The sequence below is a fragment of the Notamacropus eugenii genome, chromosome 1 (genome assembly GCF_028372415.1).
Source record: "Notamacropus eugenii isolate mMacEug1 chromosome 1, mMacEug1.pri_v2, whole genome shotgun sequence".
NCBI lineage: Eukaryota > Metazoa > Chordata > Mammalia > Diprotodontia > Macropodidae > Notamacropus > Notamacropus eugenii.
Genome location: NC_092872.1, coordinates 141,391,269 through 141,415,525, shown reverse-complemented (window position 1 = coordinate 141,415,525; position 24,257 = coordinate 141,391,269). Strand labels below are relative to the sequence as shown.

The 24,257-nt window shown below is 37.3% G+C and overlaps 1 protein-coding gene across 3 annotated transcripts in view; it reads right to left on the bottom strand.

Moving 5' to 3' along the window:
- The window catches only part of CCPG1 (cell cycle progression 1), a 70,024-nt gene that overhangs the window by 43,545 nt on the left and 2,222 nt on the right, over window positions 1-24,257 (bottom strand). The window contains exon 1 of one of the 3 annotated variants that reach the window (XM_072615953.1): window positions 9,269-9,370. The exons of the other annotated variants lie outside the window; for them this stretch is intronic. The gene's annotated coding sequence lies outside the window, so the exon portion shown is untranslated. Of the gene's footprint in view, window positions 1-9,268; window positions 9,371-24,257 lie in introns of those variants that run through there. 3 annotated transcript variants of the gene reach the window in all.

Genomic DNA, 24,257 nt, shown 5'->3' with positions numbered 1-24,257 from the left:
CATATAATACATTCATATAGTCACAGGAAAAGAGAATTGAAAATTTACGTCAGCCATATTTTTTTTTACAAATGAGGAGCCAAAGTCCTCAGAGTTTAGTTAAATGATTCACACAAGATCACACAAAGATAATAAATAATAAAGGTAGAATTTGAACAAAGGTTCTCTCACTACGAATTCAGCACTCTTTCCATTGCACAACTCTGAGGGAAGTCCTTTGTAAAATGTATTTAATAATAATGATGATTATTAGCTGGCCGATGGTATGCTTAGCAAATTAAAAGATGAAAAATCAAGCTAAAATTCTTGAGAGAGAAAGTTTGGATAGCTATTAAAGCTTAAAATCGCACTAAGATTTTCCAAACACCAGGCATAATAAGATTAGATTGTAGTGCCTTAATGTTACTCAGAAAAAATTTGTACTTGATATTTTAGGCAATTCAATACAAGAAATATCAACAGCTAAAAACAAGACTATCCTGACTTGTAATCTCTCTCTGTACCTTCTTCTGCTTGTCTCCTCAGTTCCCACAGGTCTAATTATCTCTATACAGATAACTCAAATCTAGAAATCCAATCCAAATCTCTCTCCCATGCTTCAGCACAGCATCACTAGCTGCCTGTGGACATCTTTACCTAGATATTCTTACAGATGTCACAAACTCAATCATCTAAAACTGAATTCTCTATTTTCCAATCCTTCCTGCTCTGTCACTAAAACAAAACAAAAAAAACAAAAACAAAACAAAACAAAAACAACTTTGCCCTTCCTCCAAATGTTCCTATTTTTGTTGAGGGCATCACCATAGTGGAAACTGTGCCCTTATTTGGAGATCTCCCAGAGGTTGCCAAATTATATCTACCCAAGATGTGAGTGTGATTTTATTAAAGAGATTCCACAAGTGAGCACAAAAAATGAAAAGTTTCAACCCTTCTATAGGTTCAACGAGTCAGAGTAAACAACTATTTGAGAATGTGGATCAGCATTATTTCACCCTGCTGTGGAACTATAACCAGTTTGCCTTTGGAATTTTTAATGCAGCTTTGAATTTCTCACATTTGTCTGGGGAGGAAGAAGGGGGGACGGGTGGTACAATCTGCAGACTGCAAGGCCTAGAAGAACAGAGAGATGAGAGAACACAGTCCAGCTCCCACTAAGGCCCATGCGCAGAAGCAGGCCTGAAGGTAACCAAACTTTAGATGGGATTATTTTGTAGTTAGTCAATAGAATTGATGTATCTTCAATACCAAAACCTGGGATTGGGTTATTAAGGGTAGGAGGGCGTTCTTTATATAATCCAGTGACCTATACAAGGTGCACTAATAGCCTGGATACAATCATTACACCGCTCCTTAATCAGTCTGAAAACACCAGTCCCAACCCTTCCCATCATACAAGTCACAAAGGAACAGGTTCAGCAGTAGAATGTCTCATGTGCAAAGATGACAGTGGGCTACGTAAGAACCCTTGGCAGTTACCCAGTGTAACTGACTGCCAGGCACATGGTCAGTCCCTGATTGGAACAACACAAAAACTGACCCAATGTGTCAGAAAAGCTTCTAGAGCCACAGATCCCCTAGGACTGACAGGAATTCATTTTTCTTCCGTTTCTTCTTCTTCTTCCTCCTCCTTCAGTTAGTCAAGTAATGAAAACTCAAAAAACCACTTGTGAGTCTCACCAGCAGCTAGTCCAATCATCCCCAACATTCTTCCTCCTTTTTCCCCTTTGCCCGCATCCCTACTCTGCTGTTGCTCTTCTGTTTCCCAGTCAGAAGGAATAGTTAATCTTCCCCCATCCCAAACTGAACCCAGGAAATAGAGGAAGGGGGAAGGGTGAGAAGAGAATCCCAAAATCCCAGCATCATTTTTTAAACAAACTTTGGAACTACCAAAACTGGTGACTGTAAATGAAGTCCAAGATGAACATGTGGAGCTGAGACAATGGTTGTCAATATAAGGAAGCCAGAAGATACAGAAATCAATTTGAACTGGAGAAAAGTTTGGGGGGGTTACAATTGAAGGTGACATATGAGATTGGCATAGCAAAGTAGAAAAAATGTTGGGCTTCCATTGAGAGAAATCTGAAACTTAATACCTGTGACCTTGAGCAAGAAGCTTAACCTCTGGATCCATCCAACCCAGAAAGACAGGGATGGCAATGGAGGATTTGTCAGATTCTTTAAAGCAGAGCTTTAAGGAAGAATATGTTGAACAATCAATTCTCTTTAAAGTCAAGGAGCATAAAGAACAGGGAGAAGAAACCAAGCCCTAATATTCCATTACAATTTTTCCTTTCCATCAAATCAGACTTCTAGAGCTCACTGGATATCATAATAACAATGTAAATATTCATAACTGCCAAATATAATACTTTAAAGCTTCTAATACTTCCTTTAAATTTTATTATTTACTTTTAAAATTATTTTTAAATTTTGAGTTCCAAATTTTCCTACTCCCTCCCACTTCACTCACTGAGAAGGCAAGCTTCCAACACTCTTCCACAATCTCATGCCCTTCTCTTAATCTTCATTCTGCAGATACTCTCCACAGCATTTAACACTGTTGACAACTCTCTCTCCTCTCTTAGTTCTCCTACCTGTCTGACAACTACTTGAGAGTCTTTGCTGGCTCATCAACCATATCACACCCCCTAAATGTGGCAGTACTTGAAGACTCTGTCCTGGACCCTCTTCTTTCTCTATACTCTCCCACTCACTTAGGGACCCTATCAGCTCCCAGGGATTTAATTATCTCCAGGTGGATAGCTTCCACATTTATTGGGCCACTCTTAGTCTCTCTTCAGTTCCAGTCCCGCTCACCAATTACCTACTGGATACTTCAAACCAATGTCCTAGAAAACTTCTCCAATACTACAGGTCAAAAAACAAAATTCATCATCTTTCCCTCCAAACAAATCACCCCTTCTCTAAACTTCTCTATTACTGTGAAGCACACCACCATTCTTCCACACACTAACAGTCATTCAGCTTTACAACTTTTGCGTCAACTCCTCTTTCTCACTTATCTCACATAACCCAATTGCTTGTCAAATCTTATTTCTCTCACCACATCTCTTACATCTAATTCCCTCTGCATACAGCCATCACTCTAGTTCATGTTTTCATCATATCATCTCTCCCTACACTATTGCAACAGCCTAATTAATCTCCCTGTAGCAAATTTCTCCATATTACATACAAATGATAAAATCATTTTTCTAAAGTACAGTTTGATAGTTTCTCAGTAAGGTCAAATGGATCCTTATTATTACATTTAAAATCAAATATAAACTTTCAATTTTGCTTTTAAAGTCCTCAAAAACCAATTTTATTATACATTATTCTTATTCACCCACTCTGTGGTCCAACCAGACTGACCTTCTTTATTTCTCACACTCAACACTCCCACCTCTATCTTCATGCCTTTACAGTGACTATTCTCCATACCTTCAATGTTCTCCCTCATCAACTCTGTACCTCTTGCAATCCATCATTTCTTTCCAAACTCTGCTCGGTTACCAACTTCTACATGAAGCTCTCGTGATCACTCTCATACTACTATTCTCCACCTAAATGGCAACAACAGCTGCTAAATGGGCATCTCATTATGGATGAACCAAAGCACCAGCATCTCAAATGTGCCATGTCAAGAACAGAATTCATTATCTTTCCCCAAAAAACCCTTTCCTTTTCTCCACTTTCCCATTATTGTTCAGAAGACCCAGGCTAACAAGTTCAGTGTCATACCTGAATCTCTCATCAAACCATACATGTCCAATCTGTTGCCAAGCTGTCATTTCTACCTTCACATTTTTAATAAACATCCATCCACTCACAAAGCCATTATCTTAGTGCAGGCTCTGTTCACTTTATCCATTCTTCTCAGTCTCCCTGCCTTATTGTAATTACTAAATAGTAATTATTTCTCTTTTACTCAGGAACCCTAAGGGTCTTCCCTTCCCAGTTTGATTTTTTTTTTTTTGATTAAAGGGGCCATCCCTTGAATAACTACTTAAAGAAGCCTATTCATTGAATGGGTATATCTCACTCAAAGTGAGAATGTGATAAGACCTTAGCCTGAAAGGGTCAGCATCTCACATTGCATCCTGGGTCATTTCCAGTTATTCTGATGAATATCAGGCCATTGGACCCAGATGGCTCTGGAGAAGAAAGTGAGATTGGTGACCTTGCACAGCCCTCCCTCACTCAAATCAAAGTCAACTGCAAGTCATGTCATCTTGATGTCATGGTCCTCTTGGAAAACGAAGGACTTCCCTCTCTTCCCACTCCAATCTATTTTCCACTTAGCTGCCAAAGTGATTTCCTAAAGCATAGGTCCGATCATGTCATCCTCTTTCTCAATAAATTCCAATGGCTCCACTTTATCTCCAGGATCAAACACAAAATCTTTTGTTTGGCTTTTAAGGCCCTTCACAATTAGTCTTCTTATACTTTACTCCTCTCTACAGATTTTATAACGAACCAGCCACAATGGCCTTTTCACTGGCTGGCCAGCATGCCTAGAATGCCCTCCCTGTTCACCTCTACCTCCTAACTTCGCTGGCTTCTTTCATAACTCAGGTCAAATGCCAACTTCTACAAAATGCCTTTCCCAGTTACATCTGCTTCTGATATCTTACCTTTATGATTATGTCCCCTTTATACAATCTTCAATTTATATATAAATGGTAGTTTGTGTGTTGTTGCTCCCATTAGAATGTGACCTTAAAGTCTAGGACAGCATTTTTACTATTCTTTGTATATTTAGCACTTTAATACAGTGCCTGGCTTAATCAATGCTTTGTTGATGATAACATTTACTTTGTGTGTCGTAATAAAAGTACATGTAGCTTTTCCAGCTAGAATGCAAACTTCTTGAGAGCAAAGACCATTTCATATTTTGTCTTTGTATACCCAGGACCTGGCACATGGTAAACATTTGACAAATATTTATTATTGATTAGCTCCTCGCACTATGAGCACAACCTGCCCTACCAACCACCAGAAGGAAAACCAAAAGGCAGAAGCTTGCCCTAGATGGCTGCAGCATGGCAGTACTCTGTGCTGCAACATTACTCAGTCAGAGATCTGAACAATAGAAGGAACTGGGGTAGGATGCTACCATATACATGGATCCACTAGGTCTGAAACAAAGGGGAATAGCATCTAACTGGAGCCAGTTCTGTCTCCTGAGAAGGCACTTGAGACAGAGAGCAAAGCAGGTGAAGTCCCCAGCCAGAAAGAAGGCTGAGACCATGGTGAGGTCTGAACCTCAGGGAATAGCTATTGAAGCAGAAACAGCAGTGAAGTAAGCAATATAAGAAAAGAAAGAAAAAGAAGATGAAATGACCAAAGATCTCAAGGGGAAGAAAAAACTCAGTTAAAGATCTTGGGCAAAAGCTGAGAAGCCAACAGATAACATTATTAACAGAAGTGAAGATGGTTTCCAGATCATCTAAATGATGATCAGTGATCTCAATGATATCTATGAATAAATAAGGCAAAGGAAAATAAAATCAACAAATAATGAGGCAGAGGATTCTGAGGATTCTCAAGAGAATACGAACCACAGAAAGATGCTCCTGAACGATTTAAGAGAGAAACAAAAACTATAAAAGCAGAAATGAGAGCTTGCACAGCAGAAATAATAATAATAATAATAATAATAGAAAAATCCATGGCAATAAAGTTCACCAAAGAAACAAAAGAGAAGAGAGCAACATAGGAACGAAAATATACAGAAGGGAAGGGCATTCTGGAAGAAGAAAAGTAAAAAGCAATAAAATTAAAAGAAAACATGATCCTTACAAAGCAAAACCTAGAAAACAGGGATGCATAAAGACAATTTAAGATTTATAAGTCTTGGGGCAGGGAGGTGGCACAGTGGAGAGACTACCAGCCCTAGTCAAGGAAGACCTGAGTTCAAATTTGACCTCAGAAACTTATTAGCTAAGTAACTCTGGACAAGTCACCAGACTAATTGGCTCAAAAAGAAAAGAAAAAGAAAAAAAGATTTATAAGTCTTCCAAAAGAATATGACAAAAGAAAAAAAAACCCACCATCAATTGGAATCATTCTCCTATCCTGACTAACGTGCCTACAATTGGGGGAAAAAAATATGATACTTCTGCTTGAGAGTTACTTGGGATTGGATGATTCGAAATCTCTTACTTCAACCGATGGAGAGATCTAGGGGTAGGTATGGGGGAAGGAGTAAAAGTGCAAACTGTGTTGGCCTGAGAGGCTGTATAATCAGAAAAGAGTCACGTCTTGAGAGAAAGAATTTGAAAGGAGTGGGAAAAGGAAAAGATTGAAGATGAAAGAAAATTTGTTGCCTACAGAGCAGGCATTCCAGAGCTTTTTGTTAGTACCTGGGGAAAAGGGGGGGGGGGGGAGAGATATTAGAGGAATGGGAATATGGAATAAAGCAGTGGGGGGATGGGGAATGAGGTCTGGATGATTTTTTAAGGGGTTTCAGAATCACTGGGACGGGGAGTATAACTGGGGGGGGGAGGAAGTTTGTCCATCAATAAGTAAAAAATTTAGAGATTTTCAAAGTTGGTAGTATTATGATCTGGGGGTTGGGATGGCATGAGGAAAAATCCATTGAGAGTCTTGGGCAGTTCAAGCAAGGGAGGAAGAATCTGGAACAGAAGGAGTAGCAATAACTCTCCATCCTCTAAGGCAGGAGACCAGGCTAGAATGATGAAATGGTGCCTTCTCCTTTCATCTAAATGGCAAGAGACTGGTACAATGGAATGGCGCTTCTCTCTCCTTGGAGGCTAGAGATCAAGCAGGAGACACACAAGGCACAGTGATATGGTGTCCATTAAATATAGCTAAATAAATAGTTAAATGTAAGACAGTTTGAAGCGAATACATTAGCATCTGAGGGGATCAAGACAGGCTTTATGCAAAAGACAACATCTGAGTTACTTCTTAAAGGAAAGAGAGAAATTCTATGAGATAAAGGGTAAGGAAAGAGCACATAGCAGGCACAGAGAACATTAGCACAAAGACACAGAAGTAGAAGATGGAATGTCATAAATGATGCACGTAAAGAAGAGGCCAGTGGATCACAAAGCTGCAGAAGAGGTAGTTGATATCCAATGAGACTGGAAAGATAGTTTGAGGTCAGGTTGTATGGGGCTTTAAGAAATAAACCAAGGAGATTATATTTTATTCTAGAAGCAAAAAGAATTGGATAAGTAGAGGTCAGATGGTCAGATCTGTGATTAAGGAAAATTACTTTGACAGCAGTGTGTAAAATGGACTGGATTGGTCAGATTTGAAGGCAGAGAGACCAATGAGGAGGTTATCTTTAGAAGAGAGGTGAATGAGAGAAGGTTAGCAGTGGGATGTCGTGAAGAAACAGACAGCAAAATCTGAAAACTGATTAGTTATGTGGGGTAAGAGGGAGGAGTCCAAGATAACTGCCTAGACTACAAACCTGGGAGGTTAGAAGGATATCTTCAACAGAAATAGGGAAGTTTAGAAAAGAGGAGTGTTTGTTTAGAAGGAAAGATTAAAGTTCAATTTTAAACATTTTGAGTTTAAGATGTCTCAAAAAAACTTAGGGAAGAAACTGAGACTGGCTATAAAAGTCTGGGAGTCATCTGCATAAACATGATGATTAAATCCAAAAGACCTGATGAGATTTACAAGAGAGAGGAGGACCTAGGCCAAAATCTTGGAAAATCATAGTTAGGGAATATTATACGGAAAATAAGTCAGCAAAAGAAACTGAGACAGGGCAGTCAGAGAGGTAGGAGGTGAACCTGGAGAGAGCAATTTCATGAAAATCCTGAAAGGAAGAAGGAGACTGGTCTTCCTCTCCAAAAGGAGAATGCGTTAATATGACAAATGCAGCAGAGAGGTTGAGGAAGATTAAAACTAGAATGACAATCTGGCAATTAAAATACCACTGGTAAGTTTGGAAAGAGCAGTTTCTAGCTAAGTGATATGATGAACAGCCAGACTATAAAGAGTTGGAGACTAAGAAGATAGGAAGTGAAAGCAATGAGAGTGGACAACTTTTTGAAGAAATATGGCTGTGAAAGGGAAGATATAAAATGATAGGCGCAGGGAAGAGTAGGGTCTTTTTTTTTAAGCATGGTGTGAACGTAGGCATGTTTTAAGGTAGCACAGAAAGAACCAGTACACAGGAAGAGACCGAAGATTTGAGAGGAGAATGACATAGGATGAACTCTACTGAAGTCAGGGGGAACAGAATCAGACACATCCTACAGGGTTTGCCCCTCACAAGGAGAATGGTGGGGAGGGGGGTGAAGAGGAAAGAGTGGCCTGAGAAAGCAGAAGATCAGAGGTCTTCAACATGAAGAGGTGAGGCATAGAGAGAAGTAGAACAGTAAGAAGCTGTGGTCACTTACATAAGAATACATCAGTTTCTAATTAGAGGAAGTGGATCACTCGTGAGTAAGTGCAAAATCTAATGTGTGACCATTCCTATACATGTGGCTGAGGTAGTGATAGAGTAAAGTGGGACTTAAGGAATTTGAGGAAAGGAGAAATCAAGCAATTACGGAAAGATAAAAATCTCACTCTATCTTATTTTCCTGAGGGCTGAGCTAGTACCAAGGACAGAAGTGAAAGGGAAATAAATTTCCACTTAACTCTCCAACAAGTAACACTTTTCAAAAATGGAAAAAGCTGTTTTGTGGATTGAGAGATCCAGAAGTCATTAAAAGTGTTAAAAACAAAAAACAAAAACCCACCACAGGCAACCATTCCTCTACCACATACCTGAAAAATGTACTCCTGCATTAGATGTAAGAACGTACTAAATTTTTGCTCGTAGGTCCCTTTTAACCGTTGAGTCAAATTTATATGCTTGTTATATATCTAATACAAAAAGGACTTCCCACTTTTGCCACTATAAGGTTTAATAACATTTTTTAAGAATAAGTACACAAGTTCTTCTAAATTAACTCTGTATATAAAAGGAGTCTCTTTAAAAATTCTTTTTCTCTATACCCTACAAAATAAGACCTCTCTCTGAGTTATCCCCTAAGATACAGGAAAATCTATGATACTGACTTACAAATGTTTCTCACTGAACTAAATCTTATTTTAATGTAAAAAGAATGTATGAATTCAGAAACTAATGTGCACGAAATGAGTGACTTAAGGGGACTAGAAATCACTATCACTAAAAAACAAACATACAAATACACATTTTCTTGCTTGCTCTTCCCTACACAAAGTAATGGTTCTAATCTCAATAAATTAGAGATGGATTAGTTGTTACCTGATATGATGGCACCCTCATCATTCCTGAATAACTACATTTTACTATGAAAAAGAACAGATTTCCATAACCTCATCTTCTAGAATACAGGTATGATGGAGAAGAATAGGAGCATTATTCTCTTACATGGCTAAAGTTCTGTTCTAAAGTAAACAAAGGGTAGTCAGCAGAGGCCCTGAAGGACTCAGAAGAAAAATGGATATATGCTAACATCGTATTAAGTGATTCAACGAATAACATCACAACATTTTCAGCCTTTAAATTCTTACCCATAGTATTCTACCTAAATCCAAGTCAAAAAAATAAAATGCTTTCTGAGACTGCCAAAGAATCAAATAAAAGTTTTTCCTTGAAAAAAGACTTCCTGTGAGGAAGTGAAAAGGATGTTACAATCTTGCAAAATAGTAAAGCATTACACATAAATAACTATATTAGCCTATCTTGTTTTGGAATAAGAATAGCACATAATCTATGGAGATAATCAATGAAAAGTAATGAGCAAAGGTCTTGCCTAACACTTTTCTTCATTGCAGAAGAGCCACAAAGGGGTTCTTTCTCTGCTGTATACAGGCTGATTATGTAATTTCGTAGTAAGGTAGCCTGTACAAGAAAGGGGTTTACAGTGAAAAGAACAGAGTTTAGATAAGAAAGTAGTGGACATTTACAACCAAGTTTTGACACTTTGAACCTCACTTTATAAAGAGGGTAAGATATTTAACCCATAAAAAAATTTAAACCATAAGTTGTCATATGAATATTATTTGAAATGTCTGTTTTGAAGTTAACTTGCCAAGCAGAAGTCTAGTTTTGAGGGTAATCCATCCATAAAGATGTGCTTCTTAAAAAGCTGACATTTTTACAGTATAATATTTCCCACAAATTGTCATTTCTTCATATCTTCTCCTTGATAGTCTCTTCAGGTTTTCCTGATAATGCTCTCTCCTGGTTCCCTTCCCTTCCTATCACTCTCCTCTAACGAATCTTCATTCAGGTCATGTCAACTCACAATGGGCTTCACCCAAATCTCAGTCCTGGGCCCTCTTTTCTTTTCTCTCTATCCTATTCTATCAGCTCCCATGGAGTTATCTTATCCATAAGGTAAAACTCCTTGAAAGAAGGGAATGTTTTTTGCCTTTCTTTGTATTCCCAGGGTTTAGCAATGTCTGGCATATAGAAGAAACTTAACAAAAGCTTGTTGACTTGAAACTAAACATTGCAATATCATAATTACTGAACTCAGCCTCGGAGAAGAAGTCTGAGAAGGGAACTTACCTTGTTTCTTCATAGAGGTGTGGAAGGATGATGGGGGGAAGGGGAGCTAATAGATGTGAAACACTACATATACTGTAAGATTTTTTCAATATGCTTGCTAATTTTACTGAACTTCTCCCTTCCCCGCTTTTGTCTGTTATAAGGGGTGGATTTTTGGAAAGGAGAGATTGAGAGGTGCACTGGGAAATATAAGTAATGTAAAAACAAAGTATAATAATAATTTATTTTTTAAGACTAGTCAGCAACTAGGAGAGAATTTCAAGTGATTAAAAGACACCATCATGATATGATACAGTTAACAGATTTAACTCAATAAATACTGAATTGAAAATGTTGGCTTTCTCCTACCCATAATGTAATATCATATACTTGAAAATGAATCAATCAACTCTACCAATTCTTGTACAGAGCAATGGTATACATCAAAAACATCATTTCTGGAATAAATAGCAGACTATGTTTTAAAGACTTTTCCCCAAAAAACTATGGAAACATATTTTAAAACCCTGGTTTTTGTTCAACTAGAAATCTTAAATATTTCTCTAGTCTAAAATTCACTTTCAGACTTGGGCTGAAAGATGGGTTGGTGGAGAACGAGACCTCTTAAGGAAATTAAGTTCTGTGACCAAACTTAAAACAAGGAGTACCTCAAGTCTGGTTAAGATCATGACCTTCCCCCAACCCCCTCACCCTCAAGTGACTGAGCTATAGATCATCACATCAGCACAGTGCCTGGCACAGAGCAGGAGTTTAATAAATGTTTCTTGATTTGACTTACTAAGAATATGGACGGTTTCATTTCAGTACCTGCAACATAATAGGCACTTAATGCTTAGTGATTAATTTCTTCCAACTAGGGAAATTCATGTGTTACCAACTCAGCCTTCCTTAATTCACTTCTCCTTAAAAAAGCACAAAACAAAAGTACACAAAATAATCTCTCTTCAAATTTCTTCTGATATTTTGTTAGGACTTTTCCTTTGGCACTTATAACTATCTGTGAACATGTTTTTCCCCTTCCTAGTTCCATTAGGGCACAAGACTGCCTCCCAACTCTGTCTCCTTGGGGCCTAACTGAATAGGCTCTTAAAAGATTTATTGACCTGATGCTAACAAGTCAATACCAGATGACTCAGCAGATGCAGCTTGGGACTTGGGAGTCAGGATGACCTTACTTTAAATCCTGCCTCAGATACTTACTAGCTATGGGACCCTGAGCATAACCTCAGTTAACCTCAGTATTTTAGTTTCTTCATCTGGTAATGGCAGCATCTAGATAGGCTGCTATAAGGATAAAATGAGTTAACATATGTAAAGAGCTGAGAGAAATAATTGCTTCTCTCATATATTAATAACCAATTACTGAATTAAGACTGAAGTTTTCTACCATTTTCTATGTCCTCATTCAGAAATCAGCCCCGTAAGGTTATTCTGGCAGTTTTTGAAATGCAAGGCTGATTGTTGTTTGTCTTTCAGTTCTTAAAGAGGACCATGACATCAGGAAGGAGACGTCGTAACTTGCAAGCGAACTGAATTTAAGTGAATTTAAGTGAGGCAGGGCTGTGCAAAGTCATCAGCCTCACTCTCTTCTCTGGAGCCATCTTGGGTCCAGTGGACAGATAGAGATCAGGATGACTGGAGATGGTTCCAGATAGTAGTAGGAGGCCTTGGCCTTTTTGAGCTAAAGTTTTTTCCAGGTACTCTATTTGTCTGAGGCAATACCCACTCAGTGATTAAGGGACCTACTGTTGGCCAATCAATGAGAGCCAGAGTTATGTGGGTTTAAGGTATGGTTCATAAAAAATATAATTGAGTCCATAAATCCCAAGATATCTTGCTAGGTTTCACTGATCAAAATTTATATTCCTTTGGGCAGAGCATCTGCAGGTATGATTCCCTATGTGGACAGAGCAGGGCTGATAATGAAATGGAAAACTTAGATGTGATCAAAAAAGTAAAGAAATTCTAGTCTCACTGAATTGGAGGATTCCAGTCTATTATGTTTTAGTCAGACAAGTCTGGGTAAAAGTGGATTCCCCTTTTGTCTAGATTACCCTAGACTAGGTGGTATGGGTATAGATAAGTCTCTCTGTCCAAGACAGAGTGATCAGTCACAGTCCTCTAGACTTTCAGTAGATTATGCCCACCTTTCATTATAATATTCATTCTCTCATCACTTGTTAACCAATCAGAGTTGATCCTTCTAAACACCCACTCTTCCAAGAGCATATAAGCATTGAGTGAGTTCCATGAGGGGTCTTTGGTGTATGAGAGAAGGAAAAATAACTCTCCTTTTATTAATTAACTTATTAATTAATAAAATGATTAATTACTCAGAAACTATGCCTTTCAAATTTTTTATACATCACAGTGCTTTTCAAACCTTAAAACACTGTATAAATACTAGTTACTATTAATAATAACTATGGTAATAATATTTCAAAGAATCCAGAATCTCATCCATGTGAGTAGACTCATCAGATCAGTCCTAACCCATCCAAAACTCTAATAAATTCCTAGCCACATCCTCCCATTATTGTCATGGAGAATCTACCCTGTATTCGAAGGGTCTGTTAGCATTTTGTGGATACAACACTCAGTGTTATCCTTGCCATGTGTTATCCTTCACTCCTGCTATATGACTAGCCCACCTCCTTTTCTGATCATATTATTTTTTAGATAATAGTATCCCTTATATCACTTGTTAAATATAAATGCCATCTTACATAGTGCTATATAAGGTATTTCCATAATTGACATTTATATACCATATGTACATGATCTAGTTAGATCAATCAGCAAGAATTTTTTAAATACTGGTAATACAAAGACAGAAACCAAAATAAGTCCCTGCCCTCAAGGAGCTTATATTCTACAAGAAACATGCACATGTGTAGCTATATGCAATATAAATACAAATAAAAACAAGGTAATTTTGGAGAGAAAGCAATAGCAGTAGGATCATTAGGAAAGGCTTCATGTTGCAAACTGCATGAGAGCCAAGTGTCAGCAGGAAAGTACTTTGTAAACCATAAACAAGTACATAAACTTTAACATCGCCATCAATTTCTCTGTACATAAAAGAAATTAGGCAACGTACCTGATTTTTTTAATCATAAGATCATAAATTAAAATCTGGAAGGGATCTCTAGAACCTAGTCCATCTAGCCACAGTCAAATCCCCTGATTTTACAATTAAGGAAACTGAGGCCCAGAGCAGAAAAGAAAGAAAACACAAACAATAAGGAGCAGACCTGGGATTCCTGGCTAGGTCCTCTAAACTCCAAATCCAGCACTTTTTTAACTGTAGCATCTAGCTCTCATCAAGAGGCGCCATGGCACAGAGAAGAATAGTACTTAGTTTTAAGAAACCTGAGTCCAAGCTCTGACACTTACCTGCATATCCACTCCCTTAGGTGACTCAATAAAACTGTCTAAACTTCACTTTTAAAAGAATATGCAAAAACTTATCCAATGACAGAGTACCAAGAGAGCTTAGAAATCAATAAATCCAACCCACCCCACTCATTTTATAGCTGAAGAAACTAAGGACTTGAGGTCAAATGTCTTGTCCCAAGCTCACACTAGTAAGTAGAATAGCCTATATAAATTGCAAATCTTATGACTTCAAATCTAGTATTGTATTACATATTAAACTTTTTAACCTTATTTTCTGTAACCTAGAAAAGCAGGTTATTGGGTTTTTTTCACCCTGCCATAACTCGTCTTTAGATTGAGACTAAGAGCTAGAAAGATTGGGCAGGTAATGGCGGCAGTGAAAATGGAGGGTCCACACAAAGACTGCAATGTAATTGGAAAGAATACTGAAAAAAACAAGAACCTGTGTAATTATAATGACAAAATGTGGCTCTTAAGAGATAGCAAATGCACCTCTAGTTATTAAAAAGTGGGAGACTAAGGCTGTGGTATGTGGCATTTTCCTTCAGACCAGATCAGTTTGTTGACTGGTTTTGTTGAGCTTTTTTTTAAGCTACCTAGATTGGAGGAAGGGCATATCCAGAAATGAATGTGCAATTAAAATTTTTTAAAATATTTAAGGGACTACAGAGGATACCAATCACTACTAAAAACAAATCAAAAAAGAAAGAAAAGAAAGTAGACAGACTGCCTTCTGAGGAGATAGAAGTGTGGGCCTATCAAAGTATAAAGAAACACTCAAAGTGGTCTGAAGTTCAATTACAAGCACCCTCCCTCTCTTCCATCTGAGCATTCCCTTACTGTTAGTTTTCTCAAACCCCAATGTATTTTACCTTAACAAGTTATTTCTCCCCTAGTTTCTAAAAAGAGATCCTAAGAAGACAAGAATAGCTGTAATTGTAATAGAAACAATGAAATCATCTTGCACAAAAAGTGGATAGGTGATACTGGCATTCCAGTATGACAAGATCATTTTGTGAAGAATAACAGTTCATCCTGGTAATAAAGAGCTGCATTTTTAAAATAGCAACTCCCTCAAGAGAAGTAAAGTTTAAATGAAGAAAATAATGCTAGAATAAAAACGATTTAATTTGGGGAATTTTGTTTACAGAGTCCACAGAATCATGTTATTACCCTGAACTTTTGCTTACAAATACATGTCATAAGAATGGTTGCAGAGAAGCAGAATGAGAAAGGGCTCCCAGTTATAGCATTAACTAGACTTGTACTTAATGTATTAAAGTGTATCCTGAGGTAAACTAGAACCATGGGCCATTTTTTGTTTTTAAAATTGGAGGTGGAAGCTGCAACACATTTTCGTAATGTAGAGAAAGAGAGACAGCAACAAGACATTCAACAGATTAATAACTCTTTTTAATCCAGATTTTTTTTCTTTTTTCTAAGGAGAGTTTAGTCACTACACAATTACTCCCCATATATATTTGAGATAGAGAGGTAGGGATGAACAGCACTCTCAGCTTGTTTTCTTCTATGGTGTAACATCCTCCAAATTGAGAAACAGAGGCAACTATTGCTATATTTGAAGATAAAGTAATCCTTTCTGGTTTTCTTGCTCTAAAAGGCAACAAATTTATAAGGACGTGTACTCAGACTAAGTGACAAAGTGAACCCAATATACTAAACAAAATTTGAAGGATAGGTGGTGTTTTATTTAATTTTTTTTGCATATCCCCCAGTGCCTAGTACTGAGAAGTCAAAGAACTGTGAAATGTCTTTTCTAAAAAATGTATATGCCTATATATTGAACAGGATAAAGAATGCCAGTCATTCTTACTAAAATTCATTTCACTTTGCAGAAGGAACATGAGATGATCTTTCACATGGAAATCACTTTGAAATTATCATCTAATCATGTAAACCTGATCACAGTTAAAACCACAAAACACTTTAAAATTTTCTATTTTATTAAAGTACAAGCTATATTTATAACTTTTGTTTTACATATTTTTTTTGCAATTATATTACTAAGGTGTCAAATACTGAAAATAGAGCCACCAAGAATGGTCAAAACCTGAAATGTCTCCCAAGAGAGAAAAAGTCTTTTTCTGTTCTTTGGCTCAAAAGCATGAACTTATCCATACTTGTTGATCTGTCAGACATGATGGAAACATACCCAAAGATAATTAACACAAAAGTCTCATTTCAAAAATATAAAGAACAAATAATACCCTATTCTTACTGTCTGATCTCATCAGACTTGAATGACAAAAATAAACTCACAATTATACTGAAATTTCAGGACCTTTTTATTCAGCAGTATGAAAATCAAATCAACCCATTAAGATGAGGCTACATTTCTTTTATTTAGGAGGGATAAAAGGAAAGCTAAACTGTTTCAAGAAATTAAATAGACCTTAATTTTTCCCAAGAAATTTCTTAGTCAAAAGCTTTTATAGTGTGTTATATGTGACAAAATACTAGATTAGGAATTAAAGAATCTGGATTCCAACCCAAGGTTCTAACTTCTGCTATCTGACTTTTGGCAAATCATTTAGACTCTTTTCAATTTATTCATCTGTAAAAGGTAGAATAATAGCACCTGCCCTGAGGAAAGAGAAAATATATGCAAAGTGTTTTGTATAGCTTAAAACACTAAAAGATTTAGCTAATATTGTTATGAGATGGTTGAACTAAATGATTTTTAAATCTATGATGCCAGGTCCTCTAAAAAAACAAACAGAATCAGAATCCACGTTTCTGGAGGTTTAATGATTTAAGGAAAAGAAAGTATTAACAAAAAAAAAATGCATTGATGTTAAACTCAAGTCACTAAACATATGATTATTCAGCACATCTCTAATACTCTTACAGAAAATTACATTCAAAATTTAAATAAGAATTCCTTACAATTAATTTTTTAAAGACATTCAAAAGGTTCACTGTTATTTTCCTTTCAATCAAAGGCTTAAAAGTCATTCTCTGAAGATGTGAAAGCTGTAGGCAAGTTTATCTCATTGAAATTTGTACTTAAAATAATAACTGTGCAACCTTTTCAACAAAGTTACAATTGATGGAAGGTTGTCGGGAAGACAGGTCAAAAAGTAACAATTTCTACTTCATAATGTAAAACACTTTTTTCCACAACTCAGCCTCCTAATAGTTCATAGAAGATGAGTCTACAATTTCTGCTTTAAACCACCCCAGGTTAACAGACCTGTTAAAAATCCCATATCCAAAAACATTACCTGTGTAGTTCTGTACAACCAACCGGAAAGAACAAGCAGATGAAATCTCCATTGCCCAGACTCATTTGAAAGGACATCCTACACAGTTTGCCCAACAGCATGTTTATCTGGGACAGACAACAGACAGACAAGGTACTGGCCTCAAGAGTTGAAAAGGACAGCCTGGATTGCTTTGGGGCAGCTGTAGAGCTCTTCAATAGTTCTTTTAATACTACTATTTTACTAGTATTACTATATAATAGCATCAGGGAATCCTAAAATTTCCAAATAACTAAATATATAAATTTCACACAGACAACGAAAAGGCACATCATGAAAATAACCAGATTGTAATATATAACCAACTAGGAACTCTTAAGAAAAAGAGTAAAAGATTTTTATCAAGGGATCATACGTATGAAAGAATGAATTGGTCACATGGCAAGAGAATGCAATGACAGGTGGATAAGCCAGTGTTCCTATGGCAAGGAATCAAGGAATGCATCCAAAACGACAGGTGTACTGATGAGGTATAAGTACCAAAGTCGATGCAATTTTACCAAATGACAAATTTCTTGGTGACAAATTTCCTGGGAGGATGATCAAGCAGTTCTCAATACAAGGTTATAAGTATCAAACTATTTGAATAGACAACTGCTAACTTAAACAGACATTTATTTATATAACCACAGCAGGAACCTCCTCTTTCAAACACACTGTTCTTCCACAATTTATCAACTATATCTCTGGAATGTCCAGTACGTTTCCATTTATTACTGCTTATTTCCTTTCAAATCATAAAATTTAAAACTTAAAAGCATAGCACACTTAAATTATGTTAATTCTCAGTAAGAAAAATTCATAGGAGAAATAATTTAAAATTGCAAATAATAGCTTAAGCAACAAAACAGGAACTGAGAGGATAATATCCCCTTTCATTAACTAAGTCAGTCCCTGCTGAACACTACAGCCCATTAAACATTATTCCTACTTATAACCTAACTGCAAGTACTAACAAAATGCAATGCCTTATATCAAATTCAGGTAATCTTTTCAGGAAGATTATAAGATATATGTTTTGTCAATCCGTAAGCTGATTAATAAAGAATGAAGTGTCTTCTAATAAATAAGTCAGGCAGGTAGGTTTTATCTGGATATACCAGTCAAAATAGGAGAAAAACTAGATCAAAATAAGATCAGTTTCTACATATGTCAGAAGATGCCATATTGACCTCTTCTCACTTTTATATCTCTAGTCCAGTTGCTCATTCCTCAAAGCACTGGGAAAATTTAGCAGCCAAATGAGTTCATTTGCTTAGTTTTTTTATCTGCTAGGAAAATGAGCAAGAAGCTCAATAGGACAAGTGATGTGCACTAATAATATAGTACAAAGGCAGTCTGGGTTTCTCAAGACCTCTCTTCATTGAATTTATTGACAAGTACAGTTGTACAAGCTGACCCATGTTCCATCTTCTAAGTACACTGTACTAGAAGATGGAACATGGGTTCAGGCCTCCATTCTAACATTCACTAGCTTTGCGCAAGTCTCTGAACTTGCTTCTTCATGTCTGAAAGGGAGATTGAGTGAGAAGATCTGTCAGACAAGTAGAAAGAATTACCACAGAGTAGACTCCAAGGCTCTTTTAAAGTTTATTACAAAGAATCCACCTTACAGTGTTATTAAGGACCACAGTAACATCAACATAAGCTATTGTTAAAATTAAATACTGCTATGTGCAATGATAAAAAGGTGAAAAAAACCACAATCCCTAACAATAAGACATATACACAAACAAGCACAATATAAAGTAAAATGTGATCATAGCAAAGGCAAGATTCAGATAAAAGTGTTCTAAGAAAATGTGAGGGAATATAATGATAGATTCTAAATCCAAAAGAATCAAGAAACCCACCACCCAAAACTTTACAGAGAAGCAATGAATTCAAAATGCAGAAAGAGATAAACATTTTCAAACATGGCTAATATGGGAATTTGCTTTGTCATACTATGTACTGAATGATTTTACGTTTAAATCTGCTCACTGTGGAATATAAGAAGAGAGACATTAATTAAAAACATACTTGCTATACTTGAAAATAATAAACTATAAATCATTTCTTAAAAAGAAAATGTGGGAGATCATAGTCAGCTGGGATAGAGGTGGTAGAGGGCTTTATGGATAAGATGGTATCTGGGTTGGGACCTGAGGGACTGAAACTTCAAAACATTTGGAGATGGATAAAGAGTGGATTCCAGGCAAGGGGAAAAGCCTATCTTGAACTGTGGAGGCAGGGGGTATAAAATGGGCTAGCAGTTAGACCCTAGAGGCTCAATTCTTAACCTGAGATCCATGAACTTGTTTTAAATATTATTTTACTCAGCAAAACCTTGTCACTCCCTCCCAACCACCACACTCACTAAAGAGAATGAAAGAAAAACAAAACTGCTGTTACAAATATGTATAGTAGTCAAGCAAAACAAATTTCCACACTGGACATTCTAATATATGTATAGATACATACATACATATGTATATATGATACATGTGTATACACACATCTTAGTATATGTTTCATTCTGAACTGAGTTCATTAAAAGGGGGAATAGCATGTTTCATCATTAGTAGCTAGTCATTATGCTGATCAGAGTTCATGATTATTTCAAAGATGTTTGTCTTTACAATATTTTTGTCATTATATAAATAGTCCTCTTGGTTCTATGGTTTTTCACTATGCATCAGTTCATTCAAGCCTTCCTAGGTTTCCCGGAAACCATCATTTCTTACACAACAGCATTTCATCATATTTAAATACCATAACTTATGTGGCCATTCATTGCTCAATGGATGTGCACCTCCTCAGATTCTGATTCTTTACCACAGCAGAAAAGGGCTATAAATATTTTTGTACACCCCTAAGAGTTTGTTTTGCTTAGATCTAAACCTTCCCTTAATCTACCCTCTTTCTAATTCCTGTCTCCTTTGTGCCATTTCCTTATTTCCCTGTGGTGTAAAATATATTTCTGCACTCAGCTGTGTGAACTTTTTTGACTACTACATATGAGGAGGTTCAGGTGTCAGCTGCCTTTTTGTTTGAAATCCATGTTTTGTGACATAATTTCCCAAAACCTTCCTTTCCCTTCTTCCTCCTCATTTTTCTCCTCCCCTTCCATTCTTCTTATAAGATTATCAAGACATAATAGAACCACTCCCTTTACGACTCCAGATGATGAAAGGATAACTGCATTTCAATATAATTGGTTTCCTTTGTAATCCTATATATTTTATTTTACATTCTGAAAAAAGGTTCACAGCCTTTACTCAACTGCCAGAGAGGTCCATGACTTCCAAAAAAAAAGGAGGGGGGGTAGTTTAAGAACCCCTGCCACTGTGTATATATGGGGACAGAGCAGGCTGCACAACAGCCAGCCAGTTATGCCACAGGATTTCAGGCTGCCCAGGAAAAATGTAGGGTTGCCACTGTGAACTCTCCTGTTTGTCCCGTGGCCTGAAGAAGTTTAGCTTACTTTAATTTTGGCCCCTATTTGCTGCCAAGTTGTGCAAGTTAAGGATAGAGTAAAATAAATCTGGAAAAGCAGATTAGAGCCAGACGGAGTTTAAATGCCAGGGTAACGTGTTTTATCCTATAAATAAGAAGCCACTGAGTTCAGAACAAGTGAATAACTTGATACATTAAGATTACTTTGGCAGCTACAAAGTGAATAGATGAGATACACTAGAAAGAGGAAGAATGGTTAGGAGGTTATTCTAATAGCCCACAAAGATATAAATGAGGTCCTAAATTAGGATGGTAGTACCAAATGAAAGCACTAGATTTGGAAACAGAGAATCTGTTTGGTTTCTTAATAGCTAGGTGTCCTGGGAAACCACTTCACCTCTGAGCGGTTATATTTCCTCAATATAAAATGGAAGGATTAGACTAAATGGCCTCTAAAGTCATTTCCAACTCCAAATTAGGTGAAAAAAGAAAATGACACAGGGAAAGATAACTGTACAGGTAGACTCAAGTCCTGGCAATTAACTGAACTAAAGTGAGGAAAAAGAGGAAGAGGATTTGTCCTTAAATCCCTGGCAGGATAGGGGTGCTATTCATAGTACTAAAGGGAGCATAGTGAAATTTGTACAGAGTTCGGGGTACTGGTGGTATATCTATATGGAGATGTCTAGCAAGTAGCTGGAAATAGTAAACAGGAGCTCAAGGGAAAAACTAGGGCCGCATATATGTGTATAAATGAAAGAAATAGATGAGATTATATAGAAAGAAGAGAGAAAAGGATCCAAAACAGAGCCTTATATACATGTCTGGTGAATGAGACAAAGACGAAAAGTAGTTCACATAGTATAATATGATCTGAACCAAGATCCTGACTGTAGCCATTGCTTTTTCCACCATCTCAGGCTGCCTGTCCTTCTCTCCCCCTCACCCATCTTTTCTAATCAGTCCTTTCTCTCAACTAACACAGCATCCACCCTCCTTACCGCTTTCCTAGATTATCACTAGTGGAAAGAACATCAAGGATGTGGGTTCAAATCCCCAGCTTTGCCAATTGCTGATTGTGACCCTGAGCAAGTCACTCAAACTTCCCTGGGTCTCAGTTTCCTCATCTATGAAATAAAACTGGCCTAGACAACCTTCGAAGTCCTTCCTAGTTCTGAATTAATGAGATATGAAGACTTCTTTTTGTTGGGGAAGGAGGACGACAATAAGGCTGAGAGTGGGAAGATGAGAGAAATGGAGGAATAAATGAATAATGGAACAAAATCAATGAGGAGAGGGAATCAGCAAACAAATAGTCTTGGCCAGGATAGGGCAACTCATCAGCTGTCAAAGTGATGTAGCTCTGGTCATGTCACTTCCCTATTCAAAAAGCTCCACTGGCTCCCCAATACCTCTCAGCTAAAGTATATACTACTCTGACTTTTAAAGTCCCAGATTTATTGTATGTTCCCCTTCCTACACACTACATTCCACCCAAAATGGACTATTTGCTGTGTCTCATACATGTTATTCCATTTTCTGTCCCCATGCCTTTTAACAGATTGTCCCCCATGACAGCAATATATTCCCACCTCATTTCAGCCTCTTAGAATCCCCAGCCAGCTTCAAGGCTGTGATAAATATAACCTACTGGAAACTGCAGGGCACTCATCCCCCTCCCCCTTCAGTTGCTAGTAGTACCTCCCACACCACCAACCAAAACTACCTTAAATTTACTTTGTATCTATAATTGGTTCACCCCCAAAAAAAGTAAACTCCTGCAGGGCTGGATAGTTTTGTTTTGCCTTTACATCCCCATAGATACAGGCAAAGTACCAGGAGGCAGAAGTGCCAAGAGGAGGGAAGGCAGAGATGTTTAAAATTGTGGAAGAGGTTCTTAAAATTGGTGGCCAAAGAGATTCCAGGCAGGACAGGCCATAAGCAAATTTGGAAGAAAAGATCGTCTCTGTAGTCCTTCCTCTATGCCACCCTAACAAAAGAGGAAGACCAATCATTCAATAAGCATTTATTGTGTGCCAGGGTCTGGGACACTTTAAAAAAAAAAAGGTAAAAACAGTCCCCATCCTAAAGTAATTCACTTCCTAAAGGGGAGAAAACATGCAAACAATTATGTACAAAGAAGGTACGTTCAGGAAAAATTGGGGGCTATCTCAAAGGGAAAAAGAAAAGGTTTCAGGCAGAAGATGGGATTTTGGCTGAGACCAGGAGCTGGGGAAGCCAGAAAAAAAGGAGATAACAAAGGAGAGAATTTCCAACAGGAGAGAGTGAAAATGCATGGAGTTGGGAGATGGAGTGTCACTGCCTTACACAGAATGAGGAGAGAAATAAAGTTTAACACCAAAAAGGAAGAAAGGGTTGTAAAGGCCAAACATTGTAATTTACCTTTGATCCTAGAGACAACAGGGAACCACTGGAATTTACTGAATAGGTTAGTGACAAGGTCAGACCTGAAATTTAAGAAAATCACTCTGATAGTTCAATGTAGGACAGATTGGAGTGGGGAGAGAATTGAGAAAAGTTGGCCAACTAGTGGGGTATTGAAAAAGTCTGGACATAAGTTATAAGAACTTATACCAGGTGGTACTAGTATCAGAAAAGTGGACATTTATGAGATGCTGTGAAGGTAGAATCAACAGGACAGGGCAATAGATTGGATAAAGGAGGAGGGGAAGAGGGGGAGGGAAGGAGGGAAAGAGAGGGAAAGAGAGAGAGAGACAGACAGAGAGTGAGAGAGACAGAGACACAGAGACACAGAGAGAGACAGGGAGAGTTAAGGATGCAAACCTGGTAACTGGAATAATGGGGAAAGTACAAAATTCATGAAAGCTTAAAACAACACTTACCACTCCCAGGGTCTTCTTTAGAAAGTTTGAGTTAAACTCCCATAATAGGTAACACTTATATCAAAAGTTTTCATCACAAACTAACACTCAAGTGCCTTTTAATGGCCAGTTGGGGCTTTCCCAAATCCCCTAAATTCACAAGATATATAGACAATTATCTAGGGTGGCTAAAAGACTATTTTGTCTGGTTCTCACCTAATCTACCATCCTAAGTTTCTCCTATTTAATAAAATATATTCACTCATTCAACAAATATTCAGTGCTTCCAGTGTGCTAGGTGCAGTAAGAGAAAAGATGAACAGATGAAAGATGAAAGGATATAGTCCTCAACCTCAAAGAGCCCTAAGTTTAGTGGAAGAAATATGATGAGCACATAGCTCTGATAAAAGGTATTTTGTAGAAGTGCAATAAGGGAGTTATACAAATGAGAGCCACAGATGAACTCATTTGTACCTGAGTTCAAATTCCAGTGCTGCTTACTTAGGGCAAGTCACTTAACCTCTTTGAGCTGATCAGTTTTCTCAGGTGTAAAATAAGAGGGATGTTCTAGACAGCCTTTGACAGTCCCTCCCAGCTCTAGATCTAATTAATAGGCTAGGAAACAAAATCAGTCAGTCAATAAACATTTATTAAGCATCTATTATGTTAGGCCAGGGATTTGTTCTGTAAGACTTGGATTCAGTCAAAAGAACTTCTTCTGTAAAACTTGGATTCAGTCAAAAGAACTTCTTC